The sequence below is a fragment of the Doryrhamphus excisus genome, linkage group LG23 (assembly GCF_037039965.1).
Source record: "Doryrhamphus excisus strain RoL-2023G ecotype Guam linkage group LG23, RoL_Dexc_Guam_v1.1, whole genome shotgun sequence".
Lineage (NCBI taxonomy): Eukaryota > Metazoa > Chordata > Actinopteri > Syngnathiformes > Syngnathidae > Doryrhamphus > Doryrhamphus excisus.
Window position 1 is genome coordinate 8,261,199 of NC_136379.1, and position 17,656 is coordinate 8,278,854.

Below are 17,656 nucleotides of genomic sequence, written 5' to 3' on the forward strand. Positions count from 1 at the left end.
AAACGACATACTAACCCCTTACGTTTTTTTCCAAAAATCAACGCCCTGAAATACTGGCGTTTTATGCGCTTTTTGGGTGCCTCTGGGCCCCCTGGTGAGTGTGTGTGAGGTTTCTGGTGTTTTTTTGACCAGAAAAGTGCATTTTCAGCAAGTTGAAAAAATGAAAAAAAACGACATACTAACCCCTTACGTTTTTTTTCAAAAATCACCGCCCTGAAATACTGGCGTTTTATGCGCTTTTTGGGTGCTTCAGGGCCCCCTGGTGAGTGTGTGTGAGGTTTCTGGTGTTTTTTTTTACCAGAAAAGTGCATTTTCAGCAAGTTTAAAAAATGAAAAAAACGACATACTAACCCCTTATGTTTTTTTTTCAAAAATCAACGCCCTGAAATACTGGCGTTTTATGCACTTTTTGGGTGCTTCTGGGCCCCCTGGTGAGTGTGTGTGAGGTTTCTGGTGTTCTTTTGACCAGAAAAGTGCATTTTCAGCAAGTTGAAAAAATGAAAAAAAACAACATACTAACCCCTTACGTTTTTTTTCAAAAATCAACGCCCTGAAATACTGGCGTTTTATGCGCTTCTTGGGTGCCTCTGGGCCCCCTGGTGAGTGTGTGTGAGGTTTCTGGTGTTTTTTTGACCAGAAAAGTGCATTTTCAGCAAGTTGAAAAAATGAAAAAAAACCAACATACTAACCCCTTATGTTTTTTTAAAAAAATCAACGCCCTGAAATACTGGCGTTTTATGCGCTTTTTGGGTGCTTCTGGGCCCCCTGGTGAGTGTGTGTGAGGTTTCTGGTGCTTTTTTTTATCAGAAAAGGGCATTTTTACTAAGTTGAAAAAATGAAAAAAAACGACATACTAACCCCTTACGTTTTTTTTCAAAAATCAACGGCCTGAAATACTGGCGTTTTATGCGTTTTTTGGGTGCCTCTGGGCCCCCTGGTGAGTGCGTGTGAGGTTCCTGGTGTTTTTTTTAACAGAAAAGTGCATTTTCAGCAAGTTGAAAAAATGAAAAAATACGACATACTAACCCCTTACGTTTTTTTTTCAAAAATCAACGCCCTGAAATACTGGCGCTTTTTGGGTGCTTCTGGGCCCCCTGGTGAGTGTGTGTGAGGTTTCTGGTGTTTTTTTGACCAGAAAAGTGCATTTTTACTCAGTTGAAAAAATGAAAAAAACGACATACTAACCCCTTATGTTTTTTTTCAAAAATCAACGCCCTGAAATACTGGCGTTTTATGCGCTTTTTGGGTGCTTCTGGGCCCCCTGGTGAGTGTGTGTGAGGTTTCTGGTGGTTTTATGACCAGAAATGTGCATTTTCAGCAAGTTGAAAAAATGAAAAAAAACGACATACTAACCCCTTACGTTTTTTTTTAAAAATCAACGCCCTGAAATACTGGCGTTTTATGCGCTTTTTGGGTGCTTCTGGGCCCCCTGGTGAGTGTGTGTGAGGTTTCTGGTGCTTTTTTGATCAGAAAAGGGCATTTTTACTAAGTTGAAAAAATGAAAAAAAAACGACATACTAACCCCTTACGTTTTTTTTCAAAAATCAACGGCCTGAAATACTGGCGTTTTATGCGCTTTTTGGGTGCCTCTGGGCCCCCTGGTGAGTGTGTGTGAGGTTTCTGGTGTTTTTTTGACCAGAAAAGTGCATTTTCAGTAAGTTGGAAAAAATGAAAAAAAACGACATACTAACCCCTTACGTTTTTTTTTAAAAATCAACGCCCTGAAATACTGGCGTTTTATGCGCTTTTTGGGTGCTTCTGGGCCCCCTGGTGAGTGTGTGTGAGGTTTCTGGTGCTTTTTTGATCAGAAAAGGGCATTTTTACTAAGTTGAAAAAATGAAAAAAAACGACATACTAACCCCTTACGTTTTTTTTCAAAAATCAACGCCCTGAAATACTGCCGTTTTATGCGTTTTTTGGGTGCCTCTGGGCCCCCTGGTGAGTGTGTGTGAGGTTTCTGGTGTTTTTTTGACCAGAAAAGTGCATTTTCAGTAAGTTTAAAAAATGAAAAAAAACGACATACTAACCCCTTACGTTTTTTTTTAAAAATCAACGCCCTGAAATACTGGCGTTTTATGCGCTTTTTGGGTGCTTCTGGGCCCCCTGGTGAGTGTGTGTGAGGTTTCTGGTGCTTTTTTGATCAGAAAAGGGCATTTTTACTAAGTTGAAAAAATGAAAAAAAATGACATACTAACCCCTTACGTTTTTTTTCAAAAATCAACGCCCTGAAATACTGCCGTTTTATGCGTTTTTTGGGTGCCTCTGGGCCCCCTGGTGAGTGCGTGTGAGGTTCCTGGTGTTTTTTTTAACAGAAAAGTGCATTTTCAGCAAGTTGAAAAAATGAAAAAATACGACATACTAACCCCTTACGTTTTTTTTCAAAAATCAACACCCTGAAAATCTGGCATTTTAAGCCATTTTTGGATGCTTCTGGGGCCCCTGTTGAGTGTGTGTGAGGTTTCCCCTGTTTTTTTCACCAGAAAAGTGCAAGTTGAAAAAATGAAAAAAAACGACGTACTAAGCCCTTGCGTTTTTTTTCAAAAATCAAGGCCCTGAAATACTGGCGTTTTATGCGCTTTTTGGGTGCCTCTGGGCCCCCTGGTGAGTGTGTGTGAGGTTTCTGGTGTTTTTTTGACCAGAAAAGTGCATTTTCAGCAAGTTGAAAAAATGAAAAAAAACGACATACTAACCCCTTACGTTTTTTTTCAAAAATCAACACCCTGAAAATCTGGCATTTTATGCCATTTTTGGATGCTTCTGGGGCCCCTGTTGAGTGTGTGTGAGGTTTCCCCTGTTTTTTTTCACCAGAAAAGTGCAAGTTGAAAAAATGAAAAAAAACGACGTACAAATCCCTTGCGTTTTTTTTCAAAAATCAACGCCCTGAAATACTGGCGTTTTATTCGCTTTTTGGGTGCCTCTGGGCCCCCTGGTGAGTGTGTGTGAGGTTTCTGGTGTTTTTTTGACCAGAAAAGTGCATTTTTACTAAGTTGAAAAAATGAAAAAAAACGACTTAAAGACTTAAATCTACAGGATCAGATGCTCATCCTCAGTTCCTGCTTTCGTGCTCTTATTTTGTATTACTTCCTGTGTTGGTCTGCCCTGTTTCCTGCCAAAAACATTCCCTTCTCCACGCACCTGATAGTAATTGTTGATTGAGTCTTCCTTACTTGGTGCATTGAGCCTTTGAGTCAGTTTTGACCTGCATTTGGTCGTCATCTCTGCATCCTGGGGTCGCATCGCAACACTGAGATACCGCGCCGTGACATTAAGTGCATTAATATTCATAAAAATGTGTCAAAACCCTTTGGAATATCGTTGAACAAATATTGGACAAATATTCCGAAGTTTCAGCCTATAAATTAGTTGTAGGCAAAACCGTTCATTTCAGTGAACCGGATAATTCCGGTTCATTCGGTCAATTGGTCGTCCTAGTCACAGTCCGTTGACTGTTGACCTTGAAATCGGAAGTATTATGACAGCTCTCCGGATCCGAGCGTCTCAACGTTATTGACCCGGTCGATCTCTCGGTATCGGGTTTTTCAGTCAGCTAACCCCACCCACCCACAATAGGATACGAGTAGTTAGTAGACTAGTTCGTTTTTCTGAACGGACTGAACGGGTATTTTAGGGATCGGTGACCTGGTTCATTCCGTTCACAAAAAAGAACTAGTTCTTTTGATCCGTTCGTTCATGAACAACACACCGCAACTATAAATGTTTTTGTTTGTTTGAAAGCAGAACTATTATTTTTGGTGATAATTGTCATTGATAAAAATCATTAACTTTTTGTTTAATGATTCTAAAACAATATTTCTCTTCATTGTTCAAACTGGACTGACCGTTTTAGACAATTTAAGAATAAACTTTTCCATCAACACTCATTCATTGGTGGCCAGCCAATCACAGGGCACATATAGACAAACAACCATTCACACTCACATTCATACCTATGGACAATTTGGAGTCGCTAATTAACCTAGCATTTTTTTTTTTTTTTTTGGAATCTGGGAGGAAACCGGAGTACCCGGAAAAAAACAGGGAGAACATGCAAACTCCACACAGAGATGGCCCGAGGGTGGAATCGAACCCTGGTCTCCTAGCTGTGAGGTCTGCGCGCTAACCACTCGACCGCCGTGCCGCACCCAGTTTTAGACAATTTAAGAATAAACTTTTCCATCAACACTCAAAAAAAAACTAAAAAAAAAAAAAAAACGACATGGGAAATGTTTAGTTGGAATTTTCCGAAAACTTTTGAACGACTTTACTGAGGTGAAATGACGCCAAATACTTACATTCATGCCGAATGTAAGTTTTTCACACGGAACGGCCCATCTTTTACACTTTTTTTTTTAATGTAGTAACGTTAAAAAACATCCCAATTAGGGGCTTTGGCGACAAAAAAAAAAGTGCTTCAGCACACGTCAAAGTAGCCACTGCGGTCTGGTCTTCGCTCCATGTCTGCAGTGGGATCCAGATGCATGATGATGATGATGATGGAGACCACCAGCCCACCCAAGGAAACATCATGGCCCGTCCAGAACGTGTGTCCCCTTTCTGCCATAAAAGTTTACTGTTGTCAGGTTTGTGGACGCGTCCAGATGGAGAAATCAGACAAACGAGTGTATTGTGTAAAAGTCACATTGTGGCACTTTATCAACGGTGACGTGTGCTGTGTGAAATGAGCACCACTGATCATTCTCCTTTAAGCGGACTACTAATTCTTCGCTGTATTGGTCCAAAACCTTGTTTACTTATGAGTATAAATTAATGGTATCTTATTAAGGGCATTTTAATACAAGAAAATAACACCACGCTAACAGGAAGTGGCAGTCAACACGACTCGTCAAAAGTTCCGCGCCGCACTTGAACGTCTCGCCACATGAAACCACAGCAATCTTTCCCCTCCCATGCCACATTTAAGACGTCTCTTGTGAGTAAATGAAGCTGCCGACACCATCGGCAAACAAGACGCTAAATAAATTGTTGCGCCCACGCAGGTTTCCTCGCCGTTTCAAAGTCGGGCTGGTGTGCTTCCTCTGCCGGTGTCTTGTGGGTACATCTGGAGAAATAACTACTACAGCGCCAACAACAAGGACAAGTTCACTTCAAGGCAAACAGATGAAAAATGGCCGACGCTGTTAGTCTTTGGTCACAGTTTTCACCCTGAGAAAATAAAACGAGAAGAAATGAAGACGTTTGTCAGATTAGTTCATGGTGCTTCAACAGGAACAACTTGAAGATTTATTTGTTGCCTACTCAGGAAAAATGAGACTAATTAATTTAATATAGCCTGCTAGCTAACTATAGAATTGCTATGGTAAGCTGTAAATTGCTAACTGACTTTGCTAACTGACTAGCTATGTTGTTTGGGAAAATAAAACAAGAAGAAATGAAGTTTTTGTAAGATTTATCTGTTGCCTACTCAAGATTAATGAAACTAATTGATTTAATATAGCCTGCTAGCCTGCTCGCTAACTCTAGCAAGCTGTAAATTACTAACTGACTAGCTATGTTGTTTGGGGAAAATAAAACGAGGACAAATTAAGACGTTTGTCAGATTAGTTCTTGAGCTATGGTGCTTCAGTAGGATGAACTTGAAGATTTATGAGACTAATTGATATAATATAGCCTGCTAGCTAACTATAAAATTGCTATGGTAAGCTGTGAATTGCTAACTGACTAGCTATGTTGTTTTGGGAAAATAAAACCAGAAGAAACTAAGACGTTTGTCAAATTAGTTCTTGAACTACGGTGCTTCGGTAGGATCAACTTTAAGATTTATCTGTTGCCTACTCAGAAAAAATGAGACTAATTGATTTAATATAGCCTGCTAGCTAACTATAGAATTGCTACGGTAAGCTGTGAATTGCTAACTGACTAGCTATGTTGTTTTGGGAAAATAAAACAAGAAGAAATTAAGACGTTTATCAGATTAGTTCATGAGTTATGGTGCTTCAGTAGGATCAACTTGAAGATTTATCTGTTGCCTACTCGGGAAAAATGAGACTAATTGATTAAATATAGCCTACTAGCTAACTATAGAATTGCTAACTGACTTTGCTAACTTTGCTATGTTGTTTGGGAAAATAAAACGAGAAGAAATGAAGACGTTTGTCAGATTTGTAAGATTTATCTGTTGCCTACTCAAGATTAATGAGACTAATTGATTTAATATAGCCTGCTAGCTAACTATAGAATTGCTACGGTAAGCTGTAAATTGCTAACTGACTAGCTAGGTTGTTTGGGAAAATAAAACCAGAAGAAATGAAGACGTTTGTCAGTTACGGTGCTTCGGTAGGATCAACTTTAAGATTTATCTGTTGCCTACTCAAAATTAATGAGACTAATTGATTTAATATAGCCTGTTAGCCTGCTAGCTAACTATAGAATTGCTACGGTAAGCTGTAAATTGCTAACTGACTAGCTATGTTGTTTGGGAAAATAAAACGACGTGTTTCAGTAGGATCAACTTTAAGATTTATCTGTTGCCTACTCAAGATTAATGAGACTAATTGATTTAATATAGCCTGCTAGCTAACTATAGAATTGCTATGGTAAGCTGTGAATTGCTAACTGACTAGCTAGGTTGTTTGGGAAAATAAAACCAGAAGAAATGAAGACGTTTGTCAATTACGGTGCTTCGGTAGGATCAACTTGAAGATTTATCTGTTGCCTACTTGGAAAAAATGAGACTAATTGATTTAATATAGCCTGTTAGCTAACTATAAAATGGCTATGGTAAGCTGTGAATTGCTAACTGACTAGCTATGTTGTTTGGGAGCTATATGTTACTCAATGGCATGAAAAACAATCTGCTAAACAACACAAGTACAATTATATAAAACATAACATATAAAATATAACAATTTCAATGAGTTAGTCATGAGGGGATCGAACTAGGAGTCCAACGAAGGAGGGGGTTGTCTTTGATAACTAATAACACCTGAATGTTATTTTTCCTGGTTCTTGTACTTGGTTTTCCAACGAGGACGCCTGGTAGTCCTGGTAATGTCTTCCAGCTGTGCTGAGCCCCCCAAAACCGGCCCCCCTTCAACCTTAGTCTTATCTTTGCATGAGGTGAACTTTCCACTCAGGGAGCGGCCCCCACTATCACAGAGCGAGGGAAAGATCGGAGTGGAAATTCCTTCATTTGGATTTGGTCTGCAGGAACCGTCGTAAACTTGGAAGAATAATTCATCAGGATCAAATCCCGACAGGTTCCGTGGTACCCTCGGATCTTCTTAGTGGTCCGGATGTTGTTACGAAAAGGAAATACATGCAACTCCATCCAAAAAAAACGCAACATTTTGCCAAATAATCTTTTTGCTGGTGTACTGGTGGCCAGCCAATCACAGGTCACAGGTCATCAATTTGGAGTCGCTAATTAACCTAGCATGTTTTTTGGAATGTGGGAGGAAGCCGGAGTACCCGGTGAAAACCCACGCATGCACGAGGAGAACATGCAAACTCCACACAGAGATGGCCGAGGGTGGGGAAAGACAAAATAAGAAGCCAAAAAGTTACCACTTCCACACAAAATAGGAGAACTCACTCATTCATTCATTCATTCATTTTTCTACCGCTTAGCCTCACGAGGGTTGCTGTTTTCGGGCGAGAGGCAGGGGTGTACACCCTGGACTGCCTCCAGCACCCCCCCCCCCGACCCGAATGAGAATAAACGACATATAAAAGTGATGGATGGAACGTTAAAGAGGCATAATCGTCCATCCTTCTGTTTTTTTTTTTCCATGGATTTTGCTTTGTTTTATTGCATCAGCTTCTTATTTAAGCAGTTTCTCGTAAATGTTCCATATTTAACTCGTTAAAAAGGCATCTCTGGCGCTGCAGATGACAATGGTGTGGTGACAGTATGACAATATCCACCACACTCCATCCACAGCAATCTGCAAGGACATGATGCAGTACATTGGCAGTGGCGTCTTTCCAACCACCCACACCAGGAAAATTTCCCTTTTTTTATTTCTCCAATTGTCCAGAAATTTTTTTAATTTTTAATTCCTTTATATTTTTACCTTATATTTTAAAATGTATTTATTTTATAATTTACCTTATTTTTTAAAATATTGTCTATTGAACGTGCGTTAGAAATGCATTTAAATCACTTTCTAACTTAATTCCTCGGTTCCAAAAAAAAGGTATGGGTCCCCCCCCCACATTTCAGATTTGATCTTTCCACTGCTGCAGAGGAACATTTCGGATTAAAGCAATATGGATGCTGCCTTTTGCCAGAACGTCTACACTCCATCCACAGCAATCTGCAAGGACATGATGCAGTACATTGGCAGTGGCGTCTTTCCAACCACCCACACCAGGAAAATTCCCCTTATTATTTATTTCTCTTATTGTCCAGAGAATTTTAAAATTTTTATTTCCTTTATATTTTTACCTTATTTTTTAAAATTTATTTATTTTATAATTTACCTTATTTTTTTTATTCATTTTGTGAAAATTGTCTATGGAACGAGCCTTAAAAATGCATTTAAATCACTTTCTAAATTAATTCCTCATTGGTTCCAAAAAGAAAGTAAAGCCCCCCCCCCCCCCACATTTCAGATTTGATCTTTCCACTGCTGCAGAGGAACATTTGGGATTAAAGCAATATGGATGCTGCCTTTTGCCAGAACGTCTGCAAAAAACGTGTGCGTAACAAGCTGTGACTACAGAAGCAAACTTTTTCCATGCGGAGCATCACAGTGCAGAAGATGAGTCGAGAGTTCAAACGCGCCGTGCCTCCGTTCGGCCACGACCTCACCGAGGCCTCGTGTTCTGCGGAGGGTCGTCGGGGGGCGACGCAGATGTTCGGTACTCCAAAAAAAAAAAAAAAAAAAGAACGGAAGAGACGCCGCCGCCAGAGCTGGCACTCACGCGCCATTTGCTGCTTTGCTGTGATGTGGCCGACGCGAGGAAGAAAGAAAAAAAAAAACTCCCGTGTCTCTTTTGGCTCCCACGGAGAGACTGTCATAGTAGTTACATTTTTCAGCTTATACTTTTCATATCGTATTCTGTCTTCTGTTAGCGTGATCAAGAGGAGCTCATTGATTGGTCGCCGCATCCTGCTCATCCATCACGCTGGTGCTGTTGCGTTATGACACATTCCCACCGCATTCCCAAACACATACTGTACATCTGCACACACAAAACTAAGCGGAACACACAACACAGGCGCTTTCTTCTTTAACCGCAAAATGCATATGGATTCTGGCGCACGAAAGCTCTAAGAAACCATCGATGTAAGTAAGTCATATGTAAATTTGTTTATTTTACTTCTGATGCTTAAATCTCCAGATCAACCTCGGCTATATCTTTTTCTATAAAGGTTTGATCTTTTACTCCCTTTCTTTAATTGCAAAATATGCAATTCCAACAATTTATGTCAAAGTGGAATAATTGATGCGATGTCATTAATGTAAGATATGCGTTTATTAGTTCCACTAAAGGAAATTCCAGGTTTACGGCAGCAAAAGCAGAGTACAAAAGTACACAAAAACAGCAAAAGTGTAAAATCAAGTTATATATTTCAAGCCAGGCGTTTATTGCACGGTTTATTGCATGGTTATTTATTGTAAAGGACTTTTTGGTAGAGTTTATATTAAACATAATACTGGATTTTCTGGACTATAAGTCGCTCCGGAATATAAGTCGCACAAGGCCAAAAATGCATAATTAGGTAGAAATAAAACATACGTAAGTCGCACTGGAGTATAATTCACACAAGGCCAAAAATGCATAAATTTGTAGAAAAAAACATACATAAGTCGCACTGGGCCAAAAATGCATAATTAGGTAGAAAAAAAAACATATGTAAGTCGCACTGAAGTATAAGTCACCCAAGGCCAAAAATGCATAAATTTGTAGAAAAAAACATACATAAGTCGCACTGGAGTATGAGTCACACAAGGCCAAAAATGCATAATTTTGTAGAAAAAAAACATACGTAAGTCGCACTGGATTATAAGTCACACAAGGCCAAAAATGCATAATTTTGTACAGAAAAACATACATAAGTCGCACTGGAGTATAAGTCGCACAAGGCCAAAAATGCATAATTAAGTAGAAAAAAAAAACATACATAAGTCGCACAAGGCCAAAAATGCATAATTAGGTAGAAAAAAAACCATGCATAAGTCGCACTGGAGTATAAGTCGCACAAGGCCAAAAATGCATAATTAGGTCAAAAAAAAAAACATACATAAGTCGCACTGGAGTATAAGTCACACAAGGCCAAAAATGCATAATTTTGCAGAAAAAAACATACATAAGTCGCACTGGAGTATAAGTCACACAAGGCCAAAAATGCATAATTAGGTTGAAAAAAAACATACATAAGTCGCACTGGAGGATAAGTCACACAAGGCCAAAAATGCATAATTAGGTTGAAAAAAAACATACATAAGTCGCACTGGAGGATAAGTCACACAAGGCCAAAAATGCATAATTTTGTACAAAAAAACATACATAAGTCGCACTGGAGTATAAGTCGCACAAGGCCAAAAATGCATAATTAAGTAGAAAAAAAAACATACATAAGTCGCACAAGGCCAACAATTCATAATTAGGTAGAAAAAAAAAACATGTATAAGTCGCACAAGGCCAAAAATGCATAATTAGGTCGAAAAAAAACATACATAAGTCACACTGGAGGATAAGTCACACAAGGCCAAAAATGCATAATTTTGTACAGAAAAACATACATAAGTCGCACTGGAGTATAAGTCGCACAAGGCCAAAAATGCATAATAAGGTAGAAAAAAACATACATAAGTCGCACTGGAGTATAAGTCGCACAAGGCCAAAAATGCATAATTAGGTAGAAAAAAAAACATGCATAAGTCGCACTGGAGTATAAGGTCAAGATCAGGTCAAGTAAGTCAAGTAAGTAAGGGAAGGCGGTTTTGGAGCTTCCCACACACACTTGTGTACTTCTCGACACGATGCATCGCACTCAGCAAGGTCCCTGAAATAGATATAGGAATGTCGTCGCTCTGCTCGCAATCTAAGCATTTTTCTTTTTTAAAAGTGCACATCCCAATCCCTGGGGAGGATTTGCATAATTTGACAGTCAGACGTGATTTAGGTGAAAAAAAAAAATCAATTCCATCGTTGGGACTGTGAACTTTAAAGAAGCTAATTCTTCATCTTCAAATTGCCAGGTGTAAATCCAAATCAGGCTTGGACGTCTTGAAAGTGATTTTTCTATGAAGCGTGTGACTTCGATATCTGCGAGCTGCAGATGCTGGGAGACCGCACTGATGGATGGATGGATGAAGGGGGGGGGCGGGGGGCGGCCCAAACTACTTTTCTTAATGCTCACCTGGTAGGAGAAAAAAAATAAAGAAGCTTCAGGAGATGATGGCTCTTTTTCCAAGATTAAAGTTTGACGTCTGTGCTGCGTTTTCCAGGGGTGTCCTGCAAGCTGCCTGATGGAATCATGAAGAGTCCAAAGGTAAAACTCTCCATTTATTGCATCAAGACAACCTTTGCCCCGAAAGAAAATTATATTTTTTTCACTTGACTTTTGAAAGAATTTCAAGTTTTAAGGCTTTATACTAAAACTTCATCTTTGAAGTCAATGAAGCAAAGCCGATTGGCCGTCTCAGTTCGTGACTATTTTGTATTATTACGCAACGTTATTGAAAAATACATGCACTATTATTGTTATGTATCAGCACACATATTAATGGCTCATTTGTCATGAAAACATGTCGATAATTTCTAATCTTTGTGTTATTTGAACGCAAGCAAGAGTGCTCATTCACAATTTTTGGACAAAACACCAAAAATCCAAAATTTTCCATTCAATGAACCACAGTTCTTTCAGTGTTGGCAGCACTCGTGCACCCAACCACCATCTTGCTTGACGTCAGCCCAGTTTCTAGTTCATAATGTCACGGTACATGCTGGAATTCATCTTTCCCCTCAATGAACCGCATTTTTCCCAGTGTTGCCAGCACTCGTGTACCCTACCCCCTCATCATGTTCGACCGCAGACAATTTCCTGCTTCATAGTGTCACAGTTCATGTTGGAATCCATGTTCTCCCTCCATGAACCGCAGTTCTTTCAGTGTTGGCAGCACTCGTGCACCCAACCACCATCTTGCTGGACAACAGCCCAATTTCTCGTTCATAATGTCACAGTTCATGCTGGAATTCATCTGACTCCTAAATCAACCATAGTTGTCCCAGTGCTGGCAGCACTCGTGTACCCTACCCCTACCATGTTTGACTGCAGCCAATTTTCTGCTTCATAGTGTCACAGTTCATCTTGGAATTCATCTTTCCCTTCCATGAACTGCAGTTCTTTCAGTGTTGGCAGCACTCGTGCACACAACCACCATCTTGCTTGACGACAGCCCAGTTTCTAGTTCATAATGTCACAGTTCATGCTGGCAGCACTCGTGCACCCAACCACCATCTTGCTTGACGACAGCCCAGTTTCTAGTTCATAATGTCACAGTTCATGCTGGCAGCACTCGTGCACCCAACCACCATCTTGCTTGACGACAGCCCAGTTTCTAGTTCATAATGTCACAGTTCATGCTGGCAGCACTCGTGCACCCAACCACCATCTTGCTTGACGACAGCCCAGTTTCTAGTTCATAATGTCACAGTTCATGCTGGCAGCACTCGTGCACCCAACCACCATCTTGCTTGACGACAGCCCAGTTTCTAGTTCATAATGTCACAGTTCATGCTGGCAGCACTCGTGCACCCAACCACCATTTTGCTTGACGACAGCCCAGTTTCTAGTTCATAATGTCACAGTTCATGCTGGCAGCACTCGTGCACCCAACCACCTTCTTGCTTGACGACAGCCCAGTTTCTAATTCATAATAACACAGTTCATGCTGCAATTCATCTGACTCCTAAATCAACCAAAGTTGTCCCAGTGCTGGCAGCACTCATGCACATTACCAGCACCATTGGTTTACTACAGGCAATACACAATTACAAAAGACAGTGCATGATATGCTGCATGCTGCTCTGCCTCGTTAGTGAAAGGTAGGGGATGGTCTGCTTCACAATGTGATGGAATTCATTTGTCCCTCAATAAACTGTCGGGCCCTGAGGCCGGCAGCACTCGTGCATATCAATGTCATGCCACCGATATTATGTGGTTTGCTGCATTCCTCCAAATTGCTTGCATGTTTTTCTCCTCGTTCTCCGAAGGAAGGAAGTAAGGAAGGAAAAGCAAAGCCTGATTAAAAGAGGGTTGAGGTCATGAGATTACAGGAGTTTTATAGCCCAGTTTCTCGGCGGGGGTCTCGCAGCTGAGACTCTGCTAACGGTATCAAACAGCTGTCGAGCTGCAAAAAGCTCGTCGTTTCCAGCTGTTTTTTCCAAAAAACTACCCGGATGTCCCTGACATCATCCATGCTGTTCATCAAACCCAAAGACAAGCAAAACATGAAGGGAAAATACGTGACCGATGTCGGGTTCCCGACTTTGTAACAAGAATCGAATGTTGACTTCAACATTTGACCATCAAGCATCAAAGAGATTCAGAAACAGAATTAAGATTCGGGTCTTCTGTGAAGTGAAGTCACTACTTGGAAATGACAAATATATTCTGGAATGTCTGCCAGGAATACCAAGGGATGCAGGTTTTCCTGGAGATCACTGATGAACACGTGAAGTCCTTCACGGAGGCTCCAAGGTTCGTTCCCTCAACATTACAATCAACGGTTGTTCAGTTCCTTCCTTTTCTCACGTCAAGAGCCTTGGAATCATCCTTGACGGCCCACTGTCTTTCCAAATCAGACATAATAATATCTCACGCATCTTCGGAACATCTTGCGACTCTGTCATTCCCTCACAAAGCATTCAACAGAAATCCGCATGAATGCTTTGGACTCCTCTTACCTTGATTACCGTAATGCCCTTACTAGTCCAGTGTTTTTCAACCTTTTTTGATCCACGGCACGTTTTTTTTGCATTGGAAAACATCAATAAGTCTATAGGAGGAAGGAGCTCGGTGTTGCCACACGGACCAACATTACATTGCTCTCCCAGTCTTTACACCACGGACACTCGACAGTAGCCATGTTTACATGAGGAGTTTTGATGATGATTAATAAATGTTAATCTCGGTATGCTAACCGAGGTGTATGCTAACCGAGGTGTATGCTAACCGAGGTGTATGCTAACCGAGGTGTATGCTACCCGAGGTGTATGCTAACCGAGGTGTCTGCTACCCGAGTTGTCTGCTACCCGAGTTGTATGCTACCCGAGGTGTATGCTAACCGAGTTGTATGCTAACCGAGGTGTATGCTAACCGAGTTGTCTGCTACCCGAGGTGTATGCTACCCGAGGTGTATGCTAACCGAGGTGTATGCTAACCGAGGTGTATGCTACCCGAGTTGTATGCTAACCGAGGTGTATGCTAACCGAGTTGTATGCTACCCGAGGTGTATGCTACCCGAGGTGTATGCTAACCGAGGTGTATGCTAACCGAGGTGTATGCTAACCGAGTTGTATGCTAACCGAGTTGTATGCTACCCGAGTTGTATGCTAACCGAGGTGTATGCTACCCGAGGTGTATGCTACCCGAGGTGTATGCTAACCGAGGTGTATGCTAACCGAGGTGTATGCTAACCGAGGTGTATGCTACCCGAGGCGTATGCTAACCGAGGTGTATGCTAACCGAGGTGTATGCTAACCGAGGTGTATGCTAACCGAGGTGTATGCTACCCGAGGTGTATGCTACCCGAGGTGTATGCTAACCGAGGTGTATGCTAACCGAGGTGTATGCTACCCGAGGTGTATGCTACCCGAGGTGTATGCTAACCGAGTTGTATGCTAACCGAGTTGTATGCTACCCGAGGTGTATGCTACCCGAGGTGTATGCTACCCGAGGTGTATGCTACCCGAGGTGTATGCTAACCGAGGTGTATGCTAACCGAGGTGTATGCTAACCGAGTTGTATGCTACCCGAGGTGTATGCTAACCGAGGTGTATGCTAAACAATGTGTATGCTACCCGAGGTGTATGCTGACCGAGGTGTATGCTAACGGAGGTGTATGCTAACGGAGGTGTATGCTAACGGAGGTGTATGCTAAACAATGTGTATGCTACCCGAGGTGTATGCTGACCGAGGTGTATGCTGACCGAGGTGTATGCTAACCGAGGTGTATGCTAACCGAGGTGTATGCTACCCGAGGTGTATGCTAACCGAGGTGTATGCTAACCGAGGTACTTCAGCTAACTTCAGCTTGAAAACTTCACTACCAGAATTATTATCATAATTAAAATGAGAATTATTCACGTTTTCTATTCATGACCAACAAAACAATTACTGTGTAAGAAGTACAAAAAAAACGTTTTATCAGCTAATATTTATGAAATTATTTATTAAAATATCTTGCCATTGTTTCCATTGAAGTCCGGTACAAGAGGCATTGTGTATTACTACGTTGTGTACTACGTTGCAGTGCCTGTTTGGAATTAGAAGCGGGTCTGATTGTGTCTGATTAATCTCAGCTTGTCGTTTGAGTAAACAAGCGAGTATCATCTGGTTCACCTAAAAAAAATAACAATGAGCATAACAAAACAACGTGCAATTTTTATGCATGAAGGAACAATCTGGTTTTAAGACCAGACTTCCTTGGCGTAAAAAGAAAGATCTTTTTACAGCGTTGTCATCATTACCGTGTCAAACACACAACCGTTTATGCTGTCTTATATTTCTGTGGCGGCTCGGAGGCCATATTTCTTCCTGTTGTTGACCTCTGAACCCTCGGGTCAGGTCAGGCCTCAGTAGCTCAAGCTGAGTATTTGCGGCGAGCGCCGCGTGGGCCGCGACCAGAAGGAAGGCTGGAAGGGCCGGCCCATTAATCACAGCTTCAGCTTTGACAGACGTGACCTCGCCGCTCCGGCTAGTCGCTAATGGCGGTCTGAAGACCCAAACGGGCCAGACGGATGACGCTGAAGCGGGACATGAATGTGTTTACTTAAATGTCTTTGATGCCCCCGTTCCTGCCTCGGGTTGATGCCAGGGGTGTCCCAATGTTTTTCCCAGCGAAGGCCACATTGTGACAAATAGAATTCTGTATTGCTTATCATAACATTATAATTTTTTTTTATTATTTCAACTCCATGTTACTAAAATGACATAATATTACAGGTTTATTCTTGGAAAATGTATATATTTTTTCTCTTTAGAACACAACTTTTTTTTCCCCTCTCAATATTTTGACTTTATTTTTATAAAATTCCAGTTGTTTTTTTTTCATTTATATTTCTTTTGGTAAATTTTCTTGAACCCAATTTTCCAAAAAAATACAGCTTTAACTGTTGTGTTTGTTACACACTTTGGCTATGAATATTATTTTTTCTTTTATATTTCAACTCCATTATGCTTGTGATATTTATTGATATTACAAGTTTATTCATGTTAAATTTCAGTTTTTTTCTTCTGTTTCAATTTCTACTTTCTTTTTGTAAATATTCTTCTGTAAATATTTTTCAACATTTCTTAATTTTTAATATTTGAAATATGAATAAATATATATATTTAATATTTTTCTCATAATTTGAATTTATTCTCGTAACATTCAAATATGATTTTCCCCATTTGAATTTATTCTCAAAACTTTTTTCCCCACCTAACTTTCCAACATTTGTATCTGTTTTGTTTGTTTAATAAACATAATAAACTTACAACTTTATATATCTAAAATTATGTTATTTTCCCTCATAATATTATAACAATATTATAACATTATTTTTATTATTTATTATTTTTATTATTTATATTATAACATTATTATTATTATTTTTTAGTTAGATTCCAACTTTTTTTCTTTCTTTTCTTTTTGGTTATTGTAAAATTACTACAGATTTTTTAAAAACATTTTGTTGCTTTCTTGTTAAATTATATTTTCAGAATGCGTCGCGAGCCAATAAAAAAAAACAGCCTTGGGTTATAAATTTTATATATATATATATATTAATTTTAATTTTTACAATCAGTAACTGTTACATTTGTTCACTTCCTGCTTTCCTAATATAATTTCATTTTTTAATTTTAATTTTAATTTTAATCTCGTTAGATTCCAACTTTTTTTCTTTCTTTTCTTTATGGTTATTGTAAAATTACTACTGATTTTTTAAAAACATTTTGTTGCTTTCTTGTTAAATTATACTTTCAGAATGCGTCGCGAGCCAATAAAAAAAAACAGCCTTGGGTTATAAATTTTATATATAATTTTAAATACATTTAAACAACATAAAAACATTTAAAAAAACATTCAAGGCTTTATTTAGAATGTTGTAAACTATGAAAATATTACATTTCTAAGTAACTACAACAGTCGGGTCTGGATCCAATTAACTGCTATAAACGAGGGATTACTGTACTGTATATATTTTTCCATATTATCCAACGCTAACATATAAACATCAAAAGCTGTAGCCGGAGCGCGGACGGGCGGGCGATACATAAATAAAACATGCTAGTGACGTTTGAGGTCAATGTTGCAGTGTTGCCGTCCGTCAGCCGCTGCAGATATTTCACATTTACATGAAAGCTGCACTTCAGGTGTTTCTGTTTATGTGGAGTATAAAGCGAGCGCGTGCAGAAAAAAACACACACACACACGCACACACACACACACACCTGTCAACACAGCACCGTTCC

At 39.9% G+C, this 17,656-nt stretch overlaps 1 long non-coding RNA gene across 1 annotated transcript in view; it reads right to left on the minus strand.

Annotated features, from left to right (window-relative positions):
• Nucleotides 1-5,093: 5,093 nt before the first annotated feature.
• The window catches only part of LOC131119525 (uncharacterized), a 60,821-nt gene continuing 48,258 nt past the window's right edge, over nt 5,094-17,656 (minus strand). The window contains exon 3 of the long non-coding RNA XR_013625428.1: nt 5,094-5,163. This is a non-coding gene — a long non-coding RNA (uncharacterized LOC131119525). The remainder of the gene's footprint in view (nt 5,164-17,656) is intronic.